At 43.3% G+C, this 19157-nt stretch overlaps 1 protein-coding gene across 1 annotated transcript in view; it reads left to right on the top strand.

Annotated features, from left to right (window-relative positions):
• Nucleotides 1–2677: 2677 nt before the first annotated feature.
• The window catches only part of LOC112258336 (serine/arginine repetitive matrix protein 3), a 143424-nt gene continuing 126944 nt past the window's right edge, over nucleotides 2678–19157 (top strand). The window contains exon 1 of the mRNA XM_024432648.2: nucleotides 2678–2862. The gene's annotated coding sequence lies outside the window, so the exon portion shown is untranslated. The remainder of the gene's footprint in view (nucleotides 2863–19157) is intronic.

Genomic DNA, 19157 nt, shown 5'->3' on the forward strand with positions numbered 1-19157 from the left:
TCTACAATCACGCAACCTCAACCCAATTGAGATGGTTTGGGATGAGTTGGACCGCAGAGTGAAGGAAAAGCAGCCAACAAGTGCTCATTAAACTCCTTCAAGACCGTTGGAAAAGCATTCCTGGTGAAGCTGGTTGAGAGAATGCCAAGAATGTGCAAAGTTGTCATCAAGGCAAAGGGTGGCTACTTTGAAGAATCTCAAATATAAAACATGTTTTGATTTGTTTATCACTTTTTAGGTTACTGCATGATTCCATATGTGTTATTTCATAGTTTTGATGCCTTCACTATTATTCTACAATGTAGACAATATTAAAAATAAAGAAAAACCCTTGAATGAGTAGGTGGTCCAAACTTTTGACTGGTACTGTTAGTATTCAGACCCTTTGCTATGAGACTCGAAATTGGGCTCAGGTGCATCCTGTTGCCATTGATCATCCATGAGTTGTTTCTACAACTTGATTGGAGTCCACCTGTGTTAAATTCAATTGATTGGACATCATTTGAAAGGCACACACCTGTCTATATAATCTCCCACAGTTGACAGTGCAGGTCAGAGCAAAAACCAAGCCATTAGGTCGAAGGAATTGTCTGTAGAGCTCCAAGACAGGATTGTGTTGAGGCACAGATCTGGGGAAGGGTACCAAAAAACTTCTGCAGCATTGAAGGTCCCCAAGAACACAGTGGCCTCCATAATTCTTAAATGGAAGAAAATTGGAACCACCAAGCTCTTCCTAGAGCTGGCCGCCCAGCCAAATTGAGCAATCGGGGGAGAAGGGCCTTGCTCAGGGATGTGACAAAGAATCCGATGGTCACAGAGCTCAAGAGTTTCTCTGTGGAGATGGGAGAAACTTCCTGAAGGACAACCATCTCTGCAGAACTCCACCAATCAGGCCTTTATGTAGAGTGGCCAGACGTAAGCCACTCCTCAGTAAAAGGCACATGACAGGCCGCTTGGAGTTTGCCAAAAGGCACCTAAAGACTCTCAGACCATGGGAAACAAGATTCTCTGGTCTGATGAAACCAAGATTGAACTCTTTGGTCTGAATGCCAAGTGTCCCGTCTGGAGGAAATCTGGCACCATGATTTTCAGCAGCAGGGACTTGGAGACAGGGACTTAGGGACTTAGTCAGGATTGAGGGAAAGATGAATGGAGCAAAGTACAGAGATCCCTGATGAAAATGTGCTCCACATCGCTCAGGACCTCAGCTTGGACGAAGGTTCACCATCCAACAGGACAACGACCCTAAGCACACAGCCAAGACAATGCAGGAGTGGCTTCGGGACAAGTCTCTGAAGGTCCTTGAGTGGCCCAGCCAAAGCCCGGACTTGAACCCCATCGCACATCTCGGGAGAGACCTGAAAATAGATGTGCAGCAACGCTCCCCATCCAGCCTGACAGAGCTTGACAGAATCTGCAGAGAAGAATGGGAGAAACTCCCCAAATACATTTTAGCCAAGCTTGTAGCGTCATACCCAATAAGACTCGACGCTGTAATCGCTGCCAAAGGTGCTTCAACAAAGTACTGATCAAAGGGTCTGAATGCTTATGTTAATGTGATATTTCCCTTGTTTTTTTAAAATATAAATTATCACACAAAAAATTAAACCTATTTTTGCTTTGTCATTATGGGGTATTGTGTGTAGATTGATGAGGGGGAAAAAACTATTTAATCAATTTTAGAATAAGGCTGTGATGTAACAAAATGTGGAAAAAGTCAAGGGGTCTGAATACTTTCCGAATGCACTGTAAAGTAGGCTATCAATAGTAAATGTAATTGCTAAAATATACTTAAGTATCAAAAGTAAAAGTATATAGCATTTCAAATTCCTTGTGTTACGCAAACCAGAAAGCACAATTGTATTTATTTTATATAGGCATAGCCAGGGGCGATCTCCATCAATTGGACATCATTTACAAACAAAGCATGTGTGTTTGGTGTGTCCCTCAGATCAGAGGCAGTAGGGATGACCAGGGATGTTCTCTTGATACGTTTGTGAATTGGACCATTTTCCTGTCCTGCTAAGCATTAAACTTTTTGGGTGTCAGGGAAAATGTGTGGAGTAAAAAGTACATTATTTTCTTCAGGAATGTAGTGAAGTAAAAGTTGCAAAAAATATATAAATAGTGAAGTAAAGTACAGATACCCCCCCCAAAAAAAAAAAAACTTAAGTGGTATTTTAAAGTATTTTTACTTAAGTTCTTTTTACCACTGCACATAGGCATATCATGGCGTAAAGGCATGTGTAGAATTGGATGAAATTAGTTTTAAAACATTTTGCCCACAATGTGGGGCTGCCCCTGACCAAATATTGCTTGTTATTAAATCTACAAGGAAGTGAGTTCGGAATCAATTGGACTTTCCCCCAAAAATCATAGATTCACAATAATGGGGTTATTTTGTGCATGTAAACGTAGTCCTTATGGTATTATTTTGTACTCTCTACAATCAACCAGCATGTGCTTGTGGTCAAAAAAAGTCGCGCTAGATGGCGCTATCCGAGCGTACACGTCCACTAAATATTACTCTTCATTGTCCAGGATTTTGTAGGCTATTTTTCTCAGACGTCATCCTGCGTTGTTCATAGATGCAATGTTCCCTCCCATCCGGTAGAGGTTACTGTGCAGTATTTTGGGCGTGGAGCGCTGTGTTTTTACAATACTGCTTTGCCGCTTCTTAGCGCTGTCCACTTCAGCACCAGGCAGGATAACAGTCAGCTCGAACTTTGGAATCCAGGACCACGAACAAAACCTTCACAAGAGGACGGCACCGCTAAACGTCACACGGTGTCCGAAATACATAAACCATCACCGCCGTCAGCCGTCCAACAACTCCGTTATTCACGAGAAAGAGAGAACAAGGTAAGAAACATCACGTAAAACCGTGCTTATTCATAGAAGAGGATGAAGTTGGCAAGCTCGCGACAGCAGGCTGTTCGCGCATCAGTGAAGAATGAACGGTAGCTTGAGCCCCGTTAGCATACGCAGGCTGGATTAAATAAACAGATTAACTTCGCCGTTTTTATTTGACAATTACTTCTGTATTTGCATCAGATAAACACGACAATCTATTTTGCTATGGTACCGGCTAACTTCTGCGTTCAAGAACTGTCCATGTACAAAGAAAGACCGTTGTTGTTGTTAATCACACTGATCCGTGCTCTGCAGATGTCCCTGTTTTTTTTTTTTACATTTATTTCCGGAGCTAAAATGTTGCTTGCTACGTCTTTAATTTGCAGGTTCATGAGTTGAGATGTTTACTGTTTACCGTTCAGGGAATTGTCTGTGGTTGTTCATAATCATTTTTGTCTCGAACATGAGCCACATTGATATGAGTGGGTGATGACAAAGTTCATTGGGTATGCTTGGGGGAGATGTGTTTATAATTACTTACTGTTATTCATCTTACTTGACAGTGCATTCAATGGAGTATGTTTCATCCTATCCTTGACTCCCTCCCCCCAAACCTTTAGTTATACATAATCTTCAATGTTGCATTTCTCACTATCATAGTCAGAGTCCTGATCGTGATGAATGTCCTTGATTGTTCCCCAATAATGGTACAGTATACAGTACATACTGAAATAGACCGGCATCCATGAATACAGGAATCCATCTCAGTTCAGTAGGGCTAAACGCAACTTAATGGGTACATGTCTGCAAGCGTTTTGCTACACCCGCTAAATATGTGTGTGTGACCAATAAAAATGGGATTTGATTTGAAATTGCTCCCATTTCCCCATGGTTCCTGATGCAGTTGGCACTTGTTTAGCAGTGGGTCTGTCTGGCTTAGTTCCGCGTGGAGGTAGACACCTTTACAATAACTAAATGTACACGTCATGACAGCATTGAAAGACGAGGAGAGAGTCGGTGTCGTCCTAACCAATATCAAACAACTTTTCCTTGTTTCACATCTGATGAACCAGTTGTACAGAAGATGCCGCCATCATACGGTGTTGTTTTTTTTGTCATACTGTGTATTGGTTGTCAAACACGGTGTAGCGGTTGTTTGTCACATGGTGAAGGTTCTGCAGTTGTCGTCATGCCGATAGGTCTCATCCAATGTTACTGTTAGTTTGTTTGTGTGTGTTTGTTTAGCCCTCACCTCAGCAACCCTAAGGCGGTCAGCTAGTCAGCCGGCTAGTCCAGTCTAGCCCGATAGGCTGATAAAAAAAAAGGATTAGATCAGATTGTATTAAGATGAAGCTAGCTGCTGGCTGCTTGTTGTTCACACGCAAGGTGACAAAGAGAGGAAAGTTGAAGTCTGGCCAATAGAGATCCCTAGTCGCTGAGCTGGACGAGCCGTTGAAGCCGGTCACGGAACAACTACTCTCAGCAGAAACCTCTCCTGTACTCTATATCGCTCTCTTTCTCATGCTCTCTTTTGTCTCTTTTTTATCTACATTTACATTCTGTCTGCTGTTCTATGAACTTGGTTATGTGACGAGCAGTGACATTTCCCCCTGTCTGCCACCCTTCTCTCTCTGTGAGTCTAGCTACTCCTGCTATTCTCTTTCTTCACATCCAGGCTCTGTCAGTCAGTGCCTCCCTCCCTCCCTGGGTGCTTCGTCCCCCAGCAGACACACACTACTCCTCCTCCTCCTCCTCCTCCCGTCCTACTTCCCTCATCCCCCTTTTTATGAAGGACACCCAGCACAGCTGGAAGTGGGAGGAAGGGAGGGGGAGATGAAGGTTGTAGCAGGGGGAGGGAGATGTGTCAGTTATGGGGTGCGGGGAGGACGAGAATGGAGGTGGAGGGGGGAGAGGGAGAGGGATCCAGGGAAGGGGGGGGTGTATCCTCAAACTACAAACGAGGTCTGCACATGTCGCCCCACATCCACCGCCTTGTTTTTAAAATCCGAACTGTAGATGTTAGAGCACAGCGGGTGGCGGATAACTCTTCCTTGTTTAAAGACAGTGATTCCTTCCAAATGATGCTCTTATCTCTGAGCAGCATGGGGAAGGCAGCCAGAAACTGTTCTCCTTCAACCCCCTTGAACCACCAGGCAGCATTGGGCTGATGTGTGTGTGTGTGTGTGTGTGTGTGTGTGTGTGTGTGTGTTTGTGCGTGTTTGTGCGAGTGGGCATGTGTGTGTGTCCGGGCATATGCGTGTGTGTGTGCATGTGCTTGTGTGTGGAGAACAGAGAGGACAGAGAGGTGAGAGACAGTGTGAGGCACTAATGGCAATAGGTCATATACATTTAGCTGGTTGTATGTAAAAGTCCCTGACAGTTCAGTAGACCTGAACTTGGTCATAGATGTATGACGAGGTCAGTAATGTGTGACTAACCACATGTTGTTTGATCCAGGAAGTCACCTTCAGATCTGTACTATCAAAGGAGGCTTTCTATTTGGGTTATAATGATGCAAAGGATTGCAACACTGTATTCTATAGCCTCTTCCGTAGACAAACTACAGAGTGTTATCTGAATGATCACATAAAGACAAGCCGCTAGTCTTTCCTGTCTGCCTGCCCCATATACGCCCAGGGACTCGACATACAGTTCTGGTGGCCAAATTAGCACACCTCCGTTTCCTTGTTATAACACATACATATTTTTGATCTTATCCCCCTCCACGCAATCACACACACACACACTTCACTTCATTCAGTCTCTTAATGTCATTCTGCGTGCTTGTGTATGTGAGGGAGATCTGGCAGCTGGCAGGCCTGTGTGTGTGTGTGTGTGTGTGTGTGTGTGTGTGTGTGTGTGTGTGTGTGTGTGTGTGTGTGTGTGTGTGTGTGTGTGAGTGTGAGTGAGAAAGAAAGATCTGGCACACATGCATGTGTGTGTGCTCGTTTGCGTGCTCATCTGCCTGTCTGCGCTACTGGAGACCTAGTCATGGACCCAATGTCGTGTTCCTCACAGATGGGAGAACGTATGCTTCCTCTTCCTTTTAGAGTCCCTCTGCATGTACAGTAGTTCCCATGTATCCCTCTACAGCAGATGCTACTGGAGAAGGCTTGCAATTACCACACCAGATGAGTCGTCTACAAAACTAGACCGTGGCTCTTTCTGTCACTCACATCTGATAGAGGCTTTAAAGGGGCAATCTGCTGTTGCTACATCAAACGTATAATATGTACCCATTGATTCTTTAACTTTTTAAATGCCTCATGAGCTTAGTTCAACTGCTGTACCCCATCAGAACCCAAAATATAAGCTTTTTTACGCCAATGTGTGTAAACAAAGTAAGTGTTAACGAACACTGTATAGCCTCAAAACATGGTTAAAACCATAACGTTGATATCATGGGAACGTCAGTTCTTGCATCCATAGCTCTGTCTATGAATTTGACGACTGGTTACATTTCTCCAGCCCCGTCCCTCAGCTTTTTACAGCAACGCTTTGTCATTGTTTATATTGCGGATTGCCCCTTTTAAGATAAGCCACCATTCTGGTGTGCTGTGTACTGTATTTACTTAGATAGCTTGTGTCCGTGTCCGTGTGCGTTCGTGCATGTCGGCTACCTGAGGTATGTGAGTGTGAGGTCAGCATAAAAGCGTGGGATCTAGATATTCCTTTACACCCAGAAGAAGACTTTACTCCATGCCCTTTGATCAGAGACAGTCAAGGCTTAGATTCTCTCATCAAGCAGCAAAAACACATTACATACAATTTAGATCAAGGACCCAAATGGAATAATTGAATAATTAAACCAGCACGATACATTTTTTCTTTTTAAAACTGCGTCTTCTGCTAATATATTGTGTCCTCTGCAGGCTGGTAGTTGTTAAATCAAGACTGATATATTCTCTTTTTCTCCCCCCTGAGATTTCTTATTACTCAATAAAATATTGGCGTTGTTATTCATCGTTTGGATGAATTATAAAAACATTACTCCCCTACAGGGCTAACAGGCTTCTCTGCAGTATAGTAGAGCTGCTTCCCAAATGGCACCCTCTTCCCTACATAATGCGCCCTATTCCCTATGGGCCCTGGTCCAAAGTAGTGCAACGCACTAGTCTATAATAGGGTGCCGTTTGGGACGCTACCTAGATATTAGAGCAGGGAAGGCCTGTGTTTTTGATGAGAGGATCAGATGAAACTGCATTATTGAAGCGAACACACAGTCATGACAAAAACTGGAGGGTGAAAATGCAGAGTTTTTCACACGCACGCATGCACAAACACACACACAAACAGGCACAGTCACGCATGCACAAATGCACACGCACACAGGCACTCTTAGAGGGTTGGCTCTGTTTGAAGCTGTCGCTGAGTTACTACTCTGCAGCGAGAGGAAAGGGCACACTGCGCCTTTGGACAGCTCTGGGTGCTGTGTGTGTGTGTGTCCTCTTGGGATCCCTTCTCTCTCTCTTCTTTCCCACTGACTTCAGAGCTGCTTTGAAGTTTCCTCCACAGTAACGGGGTGAAAGGAAGAGAGAAAGATGAAGGGAGGGAGATATAGGGATAGGAAAAGAGGACAGTAAAGGAGTAGAGAGAAAGAAAGGGAGGTACAGAAAGAGAGGAGCTGCTTTATTTCTCTTCCCTTAGTCCCTTCTCCGTCAGCGGAGTAGTGGGAGAAGAGGACAAAAGAGAGAGAGGAGGGGAGACGAGTAGAGAGGAGAGAAGAGATGGGTAAAGAGGAGATGAGTAGAAAGGAGAGAAGAGATGGGTAAAGAGGAGATGAGTAGAAAGGAGAGAAGAGATGGGTAAAAGAGGAGAGAAGAGATGGGTAAAGAGATGAGTAGAAAGGAGAGAAGAGATGGGTAAAGAGGAGATGAGAAGAGATGAGTGTAGAGGACAAGAGAGGAGAGGAGAGAAGAGATGAGTATAGAGGACAAGAGAGGAGAGATGAGTAGAGAGGAGAGAAGAGATGACTATAGAGGACAAGAGAGGAGAGATGAGTAGAGAGGAGAGAAGAGATGAGTATAGAGGACAAGAGAGGAGAGATGAGTAGAGAGGAGAAGAGATGAGTGGAAGAGATGAGTAGAGAGGACAAGAGAGGAGAGATGAGTAGAGAGGAGAGAAGAGATGACTATAGAGGACAAGAGAGGAGAGATGAGTAGAGAGGAGAGAAGAGATGAGTAGAGAGGACAAGAGAGGAGAGATGAGTAGAGAGGAGAGATGAGTAGAGAGGACAAGAGAGGAGATGAGAAGAGATGAGTAGAGAGGACAGGAGAGGAGACGAGTAGAGAGGAGAGATGAGATGAGTAGAGAGGACAAGAGAGGAGAGGAGACGAGTAGAGAGGAGAGGAGAGATGAGTAGAGAGGAGAGGTGTCGTGTAGAGAGGAGAAAAAAGATGAGGAGAGAAGAGATGAGTAGAGAGGAGAGAAGAGATGAGTAGAGAGGACAAGAGAGGATAGGAGACGAGTAGAGAGGAGAGGAGAGATGAGTAGAGAGGAGAGGTGTCGTGTAGAGAGGAGAAAAAAGATGAGGAGAGAAGAGATGAGTAGAGAGGACAAGAGAGGAGAGTAGACGAGTAGAGAGGAGAGGAGAGATGAGTAGAGAGGACAGGAGATGAGAGGAGACGAATAGAGAGGAGAGATGAGATGAGTAGAGAGGACAAGAGAGGAGAGGAGACGAGTAGAGAGGAGAGTTGAGTAGAGAGGACAAGAGAGGAGACGAGTAGAGAGGACAAGAGAGGAGAGAAGAGATGAGTAGAGAGGACAAGAGAGGAGAGGAGACGAGTAGAGAGGAGAGGAGACAAGTAGAGAGGAGAGATGAGTAGAGAGGACAAGAGAGGAGACGAGTAGAGAGGACAAGAGAGGAGACAAGTAGAGAGGAGAGAGGACAAGAGAGGTGACGAGTAGAGAGGGGAGAAGAGATGAGTAGGGAGGATAGGAGAGGAGACGAGTAGAGAGGAGAGAGGAGATGAGTGGAGAGGACAGAAGAGGAGAGACGAGATGAGTAGGGAGGACAGGAGAGGAGACGAGTAGAGAGGAGAGACGAGATGAGTGGGGAGGACAGGAGAGGAGACGAGTAGAGAGGAGAGAGGGGATGAGTGGAGAGGAGAGAGGACTGAGGGGAAAGAGAGTGTTTGACTTTTGAGCGTGGTGGAGCACAGTGCACCTCCCTTCAGTGAGCCCCTGAATAATAGAGGAGAGGAGTGTCTGCTTCCAGAGCTCACAAAGCAGGATCAGAGGATGACTTTCCTCTCCTGGCTTGGGTTACAGGGAGGGGAGGTACATGATATGAACAGCTGCCGCTCAACTAAACTGTTGATCAACTGATCATCTGTTGTGTTATATTGAACCACACACACACACACACACACACACACACACACACACACACACACACACACACACACACACACACACCTGACCTATTCACACACTGGGCACCTGGAGTACCCCTGAGACGTCACACTCTCATCATCTCCTTGAAGGAGCCATCTACCTGAGCGAGAAAGAGAGGGGGGGAAAAGAAGGAGAGGAGAAGTCAAGCTTTTATTTATTGTTTATGACAAAACTCACACGGAGAAAGCAGCTCAGTCACCGCAGTGATAATGCTATCATTTTCTATAGTGTGGCATTGAAGGTATCAGTGTCTTATCCTACGCAGACATAACAGCCGTCATGTGGGGTTGTAAGTGCCTATTATCAGCTTCTCTAGTGACTCTTTACACTCATACCTGTAACCAGGTTGAAAATGGCAGATTTGGGCACCGATAAACGCCTGAATTGGAACGCAGTGGCTGTACAGTAACATGCTATACCTGACGTCAGGCTCTGCGTTTCACAGCTGTGTGGGGGTTTTTGACTGACAGACGCTCTGAACTTGAGCACCTTGTGCGACAAGAAGTTCCCCCGTCACCCCTGCTAATTGGGCAACTTTTGCAAGCGTTTTGTTGTCTGAGTGAGGAAAGGCAGTAAAATACGATGACTCGATGTATTTTGAAAGATGAAACGTTGAGGATTATAATAAATACCCCGTTGACGCCATAAAAGCAATCCAAACACTTGTGAGTCCAAATGTGCACTTCACATGTGCACTTCCTTTCCATATCATAAAACTCATGTAATATACTGTGTCAACATTTATGAACACTATGTTTGATGAACAGTTACAAGATGACTTTGGCATCATACCCTGGGTTTGTTCTGAACTGAATGAACCCATGTTTGCCTATTGTGAAGAACATTTGACCCGGCGCACACACACCTGAATGCACTTGTGCATGAGTCCTTTCCATGCACACCAAAATTGCGTTGTGACGCTGCAATGTCATATTTTAGAACTTGGCTAGTTATGTTGTCAATAGGTCAGGCTTTCAAATGTTGCCCAACTGACCCAGATTGTGGTCTATAATGGACCTTTTTTTTGGGGCGTAAACAACAACAGTAATTGTGTGAGGGCGGGGATGCAGGCTTGTGTTTCAAACATAACAACTACAAGGGTGCTTGTTCAAGCTCCTCACCGACAAAGCTAGGAGAGCTCAAAAGAAGTACCTTATTTATAGTCGAAGACTCTTCTTTGAGTAATTAAAAAAAGTGTGTTGATATTACTTTAGGAAATGTGCACACTTTGGAGAGGTGTGTGGAGACTCCAGTAAAGTCTCCTCACTCAAACCTTTGTCCATTTCTTTTGTTGTTGTCTTATGTTGCACCAACACCACATTTGACAGGGATATGTTTATCATTGTTACCGAATGTATCCAGAGTATTTTAAGATTTTGTTATCAACAAATGGACCAAAAAGTACAGTAAAGGTCAAATACACATCAAATCAACAGTGTAATGTTTGGATTCAGTCTTGTGTCAGGGGAATGGTTGTGTCCTCACCCATTGTCTCAAAACTGTTCCCTTTCAAATTGCGACCATAGTTAGGTGTATGCTTTTCATATTTCTTCTGTAAGAAACATTTCACTTTAGCTCCAACCATAAAGGCCAATTCCCATGAGTGCAAAGGGTTAATGGCCATTTTTGGGAAATTACAAATATAAACACAACATGCAACAATTTCAAAGATGTTACTGAGTTACAGTTCATATAAGGAAATCATTCAATTGAAATATATAAGTGAGGCCCTAATCTATGGATTACTCTTGACTGGGAATACAGATATACATCTGTTGGTTACAGATAGCTTTAATTTTTTTTTTAAGTAGGGGTGTGGATCAGAAAAGCAGTCACTAACTTGTGTGACCACCATTACCTCATTCAGCATGACACCTCTCCTTTGCATAGAGTTGATCAGGCTGTTGTTTGTGGCCTGTGCAATGTTGGCCCCCTCCTTTTCAATGGCTGTGCGAAGTTACTGGATATTGGCGGGAACTGAAACACTCTGTCGAACATGTCGATCCAGAGCATCCCAAACATGATCAATGGGTAACATATCTGGTGAGTATGCAGGCCGTGGAAGGACTGGGATATTTTCAGCTTCCAGGAATTGTGTATACATCCTTGCCACATCGGGCCATGCATTATCATGCTGAAACATGAGGTGATGGCGGCGGATGAATGGCACGACAATGGGCCTCAGGAGCTCCTCACGGTATCTCTGTGCATTCAAATTGCCATCAGTAACATGCAATTGTGTTCATTGTGTGCCATCTGCCCGGGACAGTTGAAACCAGGATTTATACGTGAAGAGCACACTTCTCCAGCGGGCCAGTTGCCATTGAAAGCGAGCATTTGCCCACTGAAGTCGGTTCCGATGCCGAAATATGGTCAGGTGAAGAACTTGGTGAAGACGACGAGCACGCAGATGAGCTTCCCGAGAAGGTTTCTGACCGCAGAAATGATTAGGTTGTGCAAACCCACAGTTTCATCAGCTATCGGGATGGCTGGTCTCAGAAGGTCCTGCATGTGAAAAAGCCGGATGTGGAGGGCTGGCGTGGTTACACGTGGTCTGCGAGGCCGGTTGGACGTACTGACAGAAATAAGCTTGTTGTACATATGGAACATTTTTGGGATATATTATTTCAGCTCATGAAACATGGGACCAACATGTTTCATGTGGTTTTATTTTGCCCCACAAGCTTTCTGAGGACAAACAACACGTTTAAAAAAAAATATATATATTATATATTTTTTTATTGACATAAAAGACTGTAAAAAATAACAGGAAATCAGCTTCAAGTGATTTTTATTTAAGACATCTGTTCCGAAGTACACATAATAGAGAGACACGTTATCGTATATAAATGTAAGCAAGGTTTGAAATGATTATCTTTAGTCAAACATTGGATCTGTTAGGGCTTCTTGCGGTCAATCAATTTGCAGTCTAAAATTTGCAGTCTTGTAGTTATGTTCTGGCCCCTAGACCATCCGCTCCAGAACAAATTGGCCGGCTGCTGAATCTAGTTGATGATCCCTGCTTTACATGTTGGATTTATATCTTTGTTCAGTGTCGTCAAAGTAGACCATACACCTCAAGTTGCTTAGAACCAACTAACAGTCATTTGTGTGTGATTAGCTAGCCGTTTAACTCAAGTTCAGATTAGTGACTAACCAGTTGGCAGTAAGTGGGTGGTAACTCATCCAACATTTAAAAAAACGATGTCTGTTGCACCACCTGGGCATAAGCCCTTCTATGAGATACTGGGCGTATATTCTACGTGAAGTAGTGAGCAGGTGTAGGGGTGTTAAATTGTGATGAAATAACCAAATGTAGCCTACCAAATGTAGCCAAATGTAGACAGAGATTCAGTGAAACAAAATTATGATTGATTATCAGACAAGTCAAGGGCTTTTAGTCGGGATATGGGCTTCTATAATCCACTTGCAAAATCATCCACTTGTTATACTAGGCTACATAACATGCTAGCAGCATATTCTGATCAGTGCTAGATGAGCAAACTAGACTAAAGATGATATTACCGGCCCCTGGAAAATAATGTCTCCACTGACCTTTTCACTCTTTTCTTTCCGGAACAGTCTGGGAATTCATATCAGACCTCTCCTGCTGATCCGCTGTCCTTTCAGACACAGCCAGGATTCAGACTGACATTCTTGGGCTGGATTTCAAACGATCTAATTTTCTGCCCAGAGACTGATAGCCCCACAGTGCAGAGATGATTGTCTTGTAAATGTCTTCTAAAAACACAATACACCAGCATTCTCATCATCATTCTATCATAGAGCGGTATGTGTGTGTTTTGGGGGAGGGATGTTGCCGTTATAAACCTGTGTCTTTCTGTGTGTGTGTGCACACGTGTGTGTGTTTTGGCGGGAAGGGTGTGGTAGCTGTATGTTCACTCAAGTCTGTCTATAGGTCTGTGTGTCTTGGTTTGTCTGTCTATAGGTCTGTGTGTTTATAGCTCTGTGTGTCTATAGGTCTGTGTATATAGGTCTGTCTGTCTATAGGTCTGTCTGTCTATAGGTCTCTGTGTCTAGGTCTGTCTGTCTATAGGTCTGTCTCTCTGTAGGTCTGTGTGTCTATAGGTAGGTGTGTCTGAAGGTCTGTGTGCCTATTGGTCTGTATGTCTATTGGTCTGTGTGTCTAGGTCTGTCTATAGGTCTGTGTGTCTATTGGTCTGTGTGTCTAGGTCTGTGTGTCTAAAGGCCTATGTGTCTATTTGTCTGGGTGGGTGTAGTGCTTCAGTTATGAGTGTTCAAGTGCCTACTACAGTCTACCCAGGTCTTGGGCTGTATGGTTCCAAACACCTGACCGTTTTCCTCTACCATCCTGCCATGCTGAGAGAACTATGTAAATAATGTACAGCTCACTTACCACACAAAAAGAGAAAGATGAGGAACGGTCAGACATGCTAAACATGTACACACCTTTACACACAAACACATTGTTAGAACCATGAAAGTCCAGGAAAAGCAGCCATTTGATCAAATGGCGATATTCATTCCACCCATTGACAATCTCTCTGACTCCGTGTAAATAGATTGGAATTGGGTGTCATAAATGTCTAAATTGCTCATTGACACTATTAGCCCATATAATGCCAACACAATGGGTAACATGCAATGTATTTATTATGTTGAGTGTGTAATGACTAGTGTCTATTGTATACAGCAGTACTGTGTGTCTAAGACAATTTCCCCCAGACAGACTCTGTAGCTGAACCTAGTTCTAGTACTTCACCTCTTGAGAGGGATCCGCAGGTAAAGGACATTGATAGTGAATAGTGAATAATTTAGAGGCTCAGTCAGTATCAGACATTGTCACAGAGTGAGGTGGTTGTTTTATCCTCACTGTGGATACAACCTGAACTGTTATGGAAAAAGTGAGGGTTATGATTGCACCCCCTTAGTCGAAATGCTCTATCTCCTGCTTACACTAGATAGTGTTACAGTTGAAGTCAGAAGTTTACATACACCTTAGCCTACTACATTTAAACTCAGTTTTTCATCATTTCTGACATTTAATCCAAGTAAAAAATCCCTGTTTTAGGTCAGTTAGGATCACCACTTTATTTTAAGAATGTGAAATGTCAGAATAAAAGTAGAGAGAATGATTTATTTCAGCATTTATTTATTTCATCACATTCCCAGTGGGTCAGAAGTTTACATACACTCAATTAGTGTTTAGTAGCATAGCCTTTAAATTGTTTAACTTGGGTCAAACGTTTCGGGTAGCCTTCCACAAGTTTCCCACAATAAGTTGGGTGAATTTTGGCCCATTCCTCCTGACAGAGCTGGTGTAACTGAGTCAGGTTTGTAGGCCTCCTTGCTTTCACACGCTTTTTCAGTTCTGCCCACAAATTTTCTATGGGATTGAGGTCAGGGCTTTGTGACGGCCACTCCAATACCTCGACTTTGTTGTCCTTAAGCCATTTTGCCACAACTTTGGAAGTATGCTTGGAGTCATTGTCCATTTGGAAGACCCATTTGCAACCAAGCATTAACTGATGTCTTGAGATGTAGCTTCAATACATCCACGTAATTTTCTTTCCTCATGGTGCCATCTATTTTGTGAAGTGCACCAGTCGCTCCTGCAGCAAAGCACCCCCACAACATGATGCTGCCACCCCCGTGCTTTACGGTTGTGATGTTGTTCTTCGGCTTGCAAGCATCCCCCTTTTTCCTCCAAACATAACGATGGTCATTATGGCCAAACAGTTCTATTTTTGTTTCATCAGACCAGAGGACATTTCTCCAAAAAATACGATCTTCGTCCCCATGTGCAGTTGCAAACCGTAGTCTGGCTTTTTTATGGCGGTTTTGGAGCAATGGCTTCTTCCTGGCTGAACGGCCTTTCAGGTTATGTCGATATAGGACACATTTTACTGTGGATATAGATACTTTTGTACCGGTTTCCTCCAGTGTCTTCACAAGGTCCTTTGCAGTTGTTCTGGGATTAACTTGCACTTTTCGCACCAAAGCATGTTCATCTCTAGGAGACAGAACACTTCTCCTTCCTGAGCAGTATGACGGCTGTGGTCCCATGGTGTTTATACTTGCGTACTATTGTTTGTACAGATGAGCGTGGTACCTTCAGGCGTTTGGAATTGCTCCCAAGGATGAACCAGACTTGTGGAGGTCTACAATTTTTTTTCTGGGGTCTTGGCAGATTTCTTTTGATTTTCCCATGATGTCAAGCAAAGAGGCACTGCGTTTAAAGGTAGGCCTTGAAATAGATCCACAGGTACACCTCCAATTGACTCAAATTATGTCAATTAGCCCATCAGAATCTTCTAAAGCCATGACTTCATTTTCTGGAATTTTGCAAGCTGTTTAAAGGCCCAGTCAACTTAGTGTATGTAAACTTCCGACTTCAACTGTTTCATGCCTTAGATGCACACTGTGAGGTGCAAAACCCAGAGTACTACATCAATCTATGCTCCAAAGAAATAGCTACATAGTTACAGACATAACTGCATTTTGAGTGAGCGAGGTGGATTGTATGTAAGTCTGATTGGTTGTCCTGCTGGCTGCGTGTGTGCTGCGTGTGTGCTGCGTGTCATTGGGAGGATTAGTGTAAGTCTACAGACATGCAAAGACAGGCTTCCATTAGTCTGACAGGCAGGCTGCAACACAATCGGTAGCTTGTGTCTAAAGACATTTTAGGGTCTGTGTCACCCAACGTCTGTCCCGTTGTGACAGGGCAGGTATCAGCAGCTCCTTCCCCAACACAATTTCTTAAGTGGCGCCAATTTACAGAGTGAAGTGTTTATCAATCGTGGTGGCCTGCCCTCCTGATCCGCCTTCTGAGAGGGAAATGACCATCGTCGTAAAACATGCCATTCCCAACTGCTGTTTTTCAGAATATATTTTTTTCTCTGATGTTTGACAGTGCCGATGTTCTAGGGCTGTATTAATCAAATTCGAAATTGTGATATTGACGTGTGCAATATCCATATCGCAAGACGTTCCGATTTTCTCCTTTCTTTGACACTCCATTAATACAACAAAAACTCAACTACGGTACCTCCTCCAATGAGATGCGCTAGAAAAGGAGCTTACAGTCATGCATGCTTTTATTTTTTAAACTTATTTGTGGTCCTGGAAATCAAACCAACTATCCTGGCTTTGCAAGCGACATCCTCTACCAACTGTGCTATAGAGGACCACTGTATAATGAAGCAATACGGCCCGAGGAGTTGTGGTATATGGCCAATATACCACGGCTAAGGGCTGTTATGCACGACGCAAAGCGGAGTGCCTGGACATAGCCCTTAGCCATGGTATACCGTATACAAAGGATATGACAAAAATGTATTTTTACTGCTCTAATTACGTTGGTAACCAGTTTATAATAGCAATAAGGCACCTTGTAGGTTTGTGGTATATGGCCAATATACCACGGCTAAGGGCTGTGTCCAGTCACTCCGCGATGCGTCGGGCCTAAGAACAGCCCTTAGCCATGGTATATTGGCCATATACCAAACCCCCTCGTGCCTTATTGCGTAAATAGACCACGGCTAAGGGCCTTATTGCTTAATTATACAGTAGTAATAAACGTCTTTAAAAGCTCTAATGCTAACCAACATTCATTTGAAACACCAACTACGGCAACAGTAATTGCTGTGTGATTGAGCTGTGTGATTGAGCTGTGTGGACATCCTCTGCTTTCAGCTAGAGAGGGACTATGTGGGGTAGAGAATCAGCAGCATGCAGCAGCACAAACAACCCACCGAGAGAAAGAGAACGCATGATCCATGTGAATGCTGCTTGTGGCCCCTGGCTGCCCCCCTCTATCCAATCTCTTTACCAGGGAATGTTTCTCTTCATTGCTCCCTATGGCTCCCTCCTTGCTCAGAGAATTGGAAATTGGAACACACACATACATAGAGAATTGGACAAATGTAGGTGGTTGGAGGGGTCGGGCAGGGAGTAGCGTCGGTGGCAGTATGAGACGAGAGCCCTGTTTATTTTTCTGCGCTCTTCGTCACGGGGCCTAATGACACACGCGCAGGGAGGGCCTGCATGAAGGCGCAGTGAGGGAAGATGGAGATAAAGCTGGACGTTTGAAGTATTTCAATTGTATTGAAGTCAGAGCATTTGTCGGCAGGCAATATAGAACTGCTGTTTACCAACCGACCTTGGTTATATTACCAGTCTGATAAAAAGAGTCAGCGTGCAGAGACTGAGAACGGTGCCTTCGCTTTGCTTTGTGAGGCTCCCAATGTTGTTAAACCACTGATGGCTCTTTTCACTTTTAAGGGATGAGATTTGAAGACTGTCTTTCTCAGCAAGACGGGATAGGAGGATAGGCCTATTTTATTTTTCATGGGGTTTTATACCTTCTCCTAGCATCAGCAGTGTTTTGGTTTAAAGTCTTTTATGATGTTCCACAGTCATTCTATTGGTTTTGTAATTGATTAGAGGCACGAAGAAGCCATTTTATATGCTTCTTTGGTTCCCACAGAGACCATGAGCTCCCGACTGCATCATTAAGTAACGTAAGTTACTGCAATCAGTGATGCTTCATCTCTGCACGCAGCTGGCTGAATCATTACTCCAAGAATGGTGAGAGAGAAAGAGAGAGAAGAGAGGGAAAGAGTAGGGAGAAAGAATAGAGGGAGAAAGGAGAAGATTGAGGTAAAGGGAGAGACAGGGAAGAGAGAACGATTGAGAGATAGAGAAAGCAAGATATGCTACTGTAGCTGAACACCAGCTGTTAACTGCCTCCCTGTCTGCTGTAAGTGTGTGAACGTTAAAACGTTTCAACAAAATTGGGATTAATGTTAAGAAAAATCCCTATCTGAAAAACAATGTTTTTTTGACGTATAGTGAGCTCCAAAAGTATTGGGACAGTGACAATTTTGTTGTTGTTTTGGCTCTACTCCAGCACTTTGGATTTGAAATGATAAAATGACTATGATACAATGACTATGATACAATGTCTATGATACAATGACTATGATACAATGACTATGATACAATGACTATGATACAATGACTATGATACAATGACTATGATACAATGACTATGATACAATGACTATGATACAATGACTATGAGGTTCGGGTGAAACGTTTAGAAATTACAGCACTTTTTGTATATAGTCCCCACATTTTAGGGGACAAAAAGTATTGGAACAAATTCACTTATATGTGTATTGAACTAGTAAAAAGTAAATTATTTGGTCCCATATTCATAGCACACAATGACAACATCAAGCTTGTGACTCAACAAAGGTGTTTTCTGTTTGTTTTGGTTGTGTTTCAGATTATTTTGTGCTCAATAGAAATGAATGGGAAATAATTTATTGTGTCATTTTGGAGTCACTTTTATTGTAAAGAAGAATATAATATGTTTCTAAACACTTCTACATTAATGTAGATGCTACCATGATTATGAATAATACTGAATTAATCGTAAATAATGATGAGTGAGAAAGTTACAGATGCACAAATATTATACCCCCAAGACATTCTAACCTGTTACCATTACAATAACAGGGGAGGTTAGCATTACTGTTGAGAGTTAGAATAGTAGAATACACCGGGTGCAATTTTGAAATATAATTGATAGATAATTACAGCCAAAATGACGTTGCTTTCACCCCTGCTATGTAAACAAAGCTGATTTCCACGACAATTTCGCTTCTTAAACTAGTTTTCTTTAGCTAATAAGATGAAAACATGACTTTGAACTACTTTTGGGTACCTTGTTAACATTTCAACAACACGAAATACATGTTTTAAACGTTGCTACATTTCCAAATAGCAAAGAAAACGTGTAATCTGCTTGACACATTAAAGCTAATTACCTTACAGATCACGAAGTCAGCTAATTTCCACTCCATTCATAGGCAAATCCATTTGATTCATACACTGGCTTGTCTGGCTGTCATGTTTTA

This window comes from Oncorhynchus tshawytscha, linkage group LG09, assembly GCF_018296145.1.
Source record: "Oncorhynchus tshawytscha isolate Ot180627B linkage group LG09, Otsh_v2.0, whole genome shotgun sequence".
Lineage (NCBI taxonomy): Eukaryota > Metazoa > Chordata > Actinopteri > Salmoniformes > Salmonidae > Oncorhynchus > Oncorhynchus tshawytscha.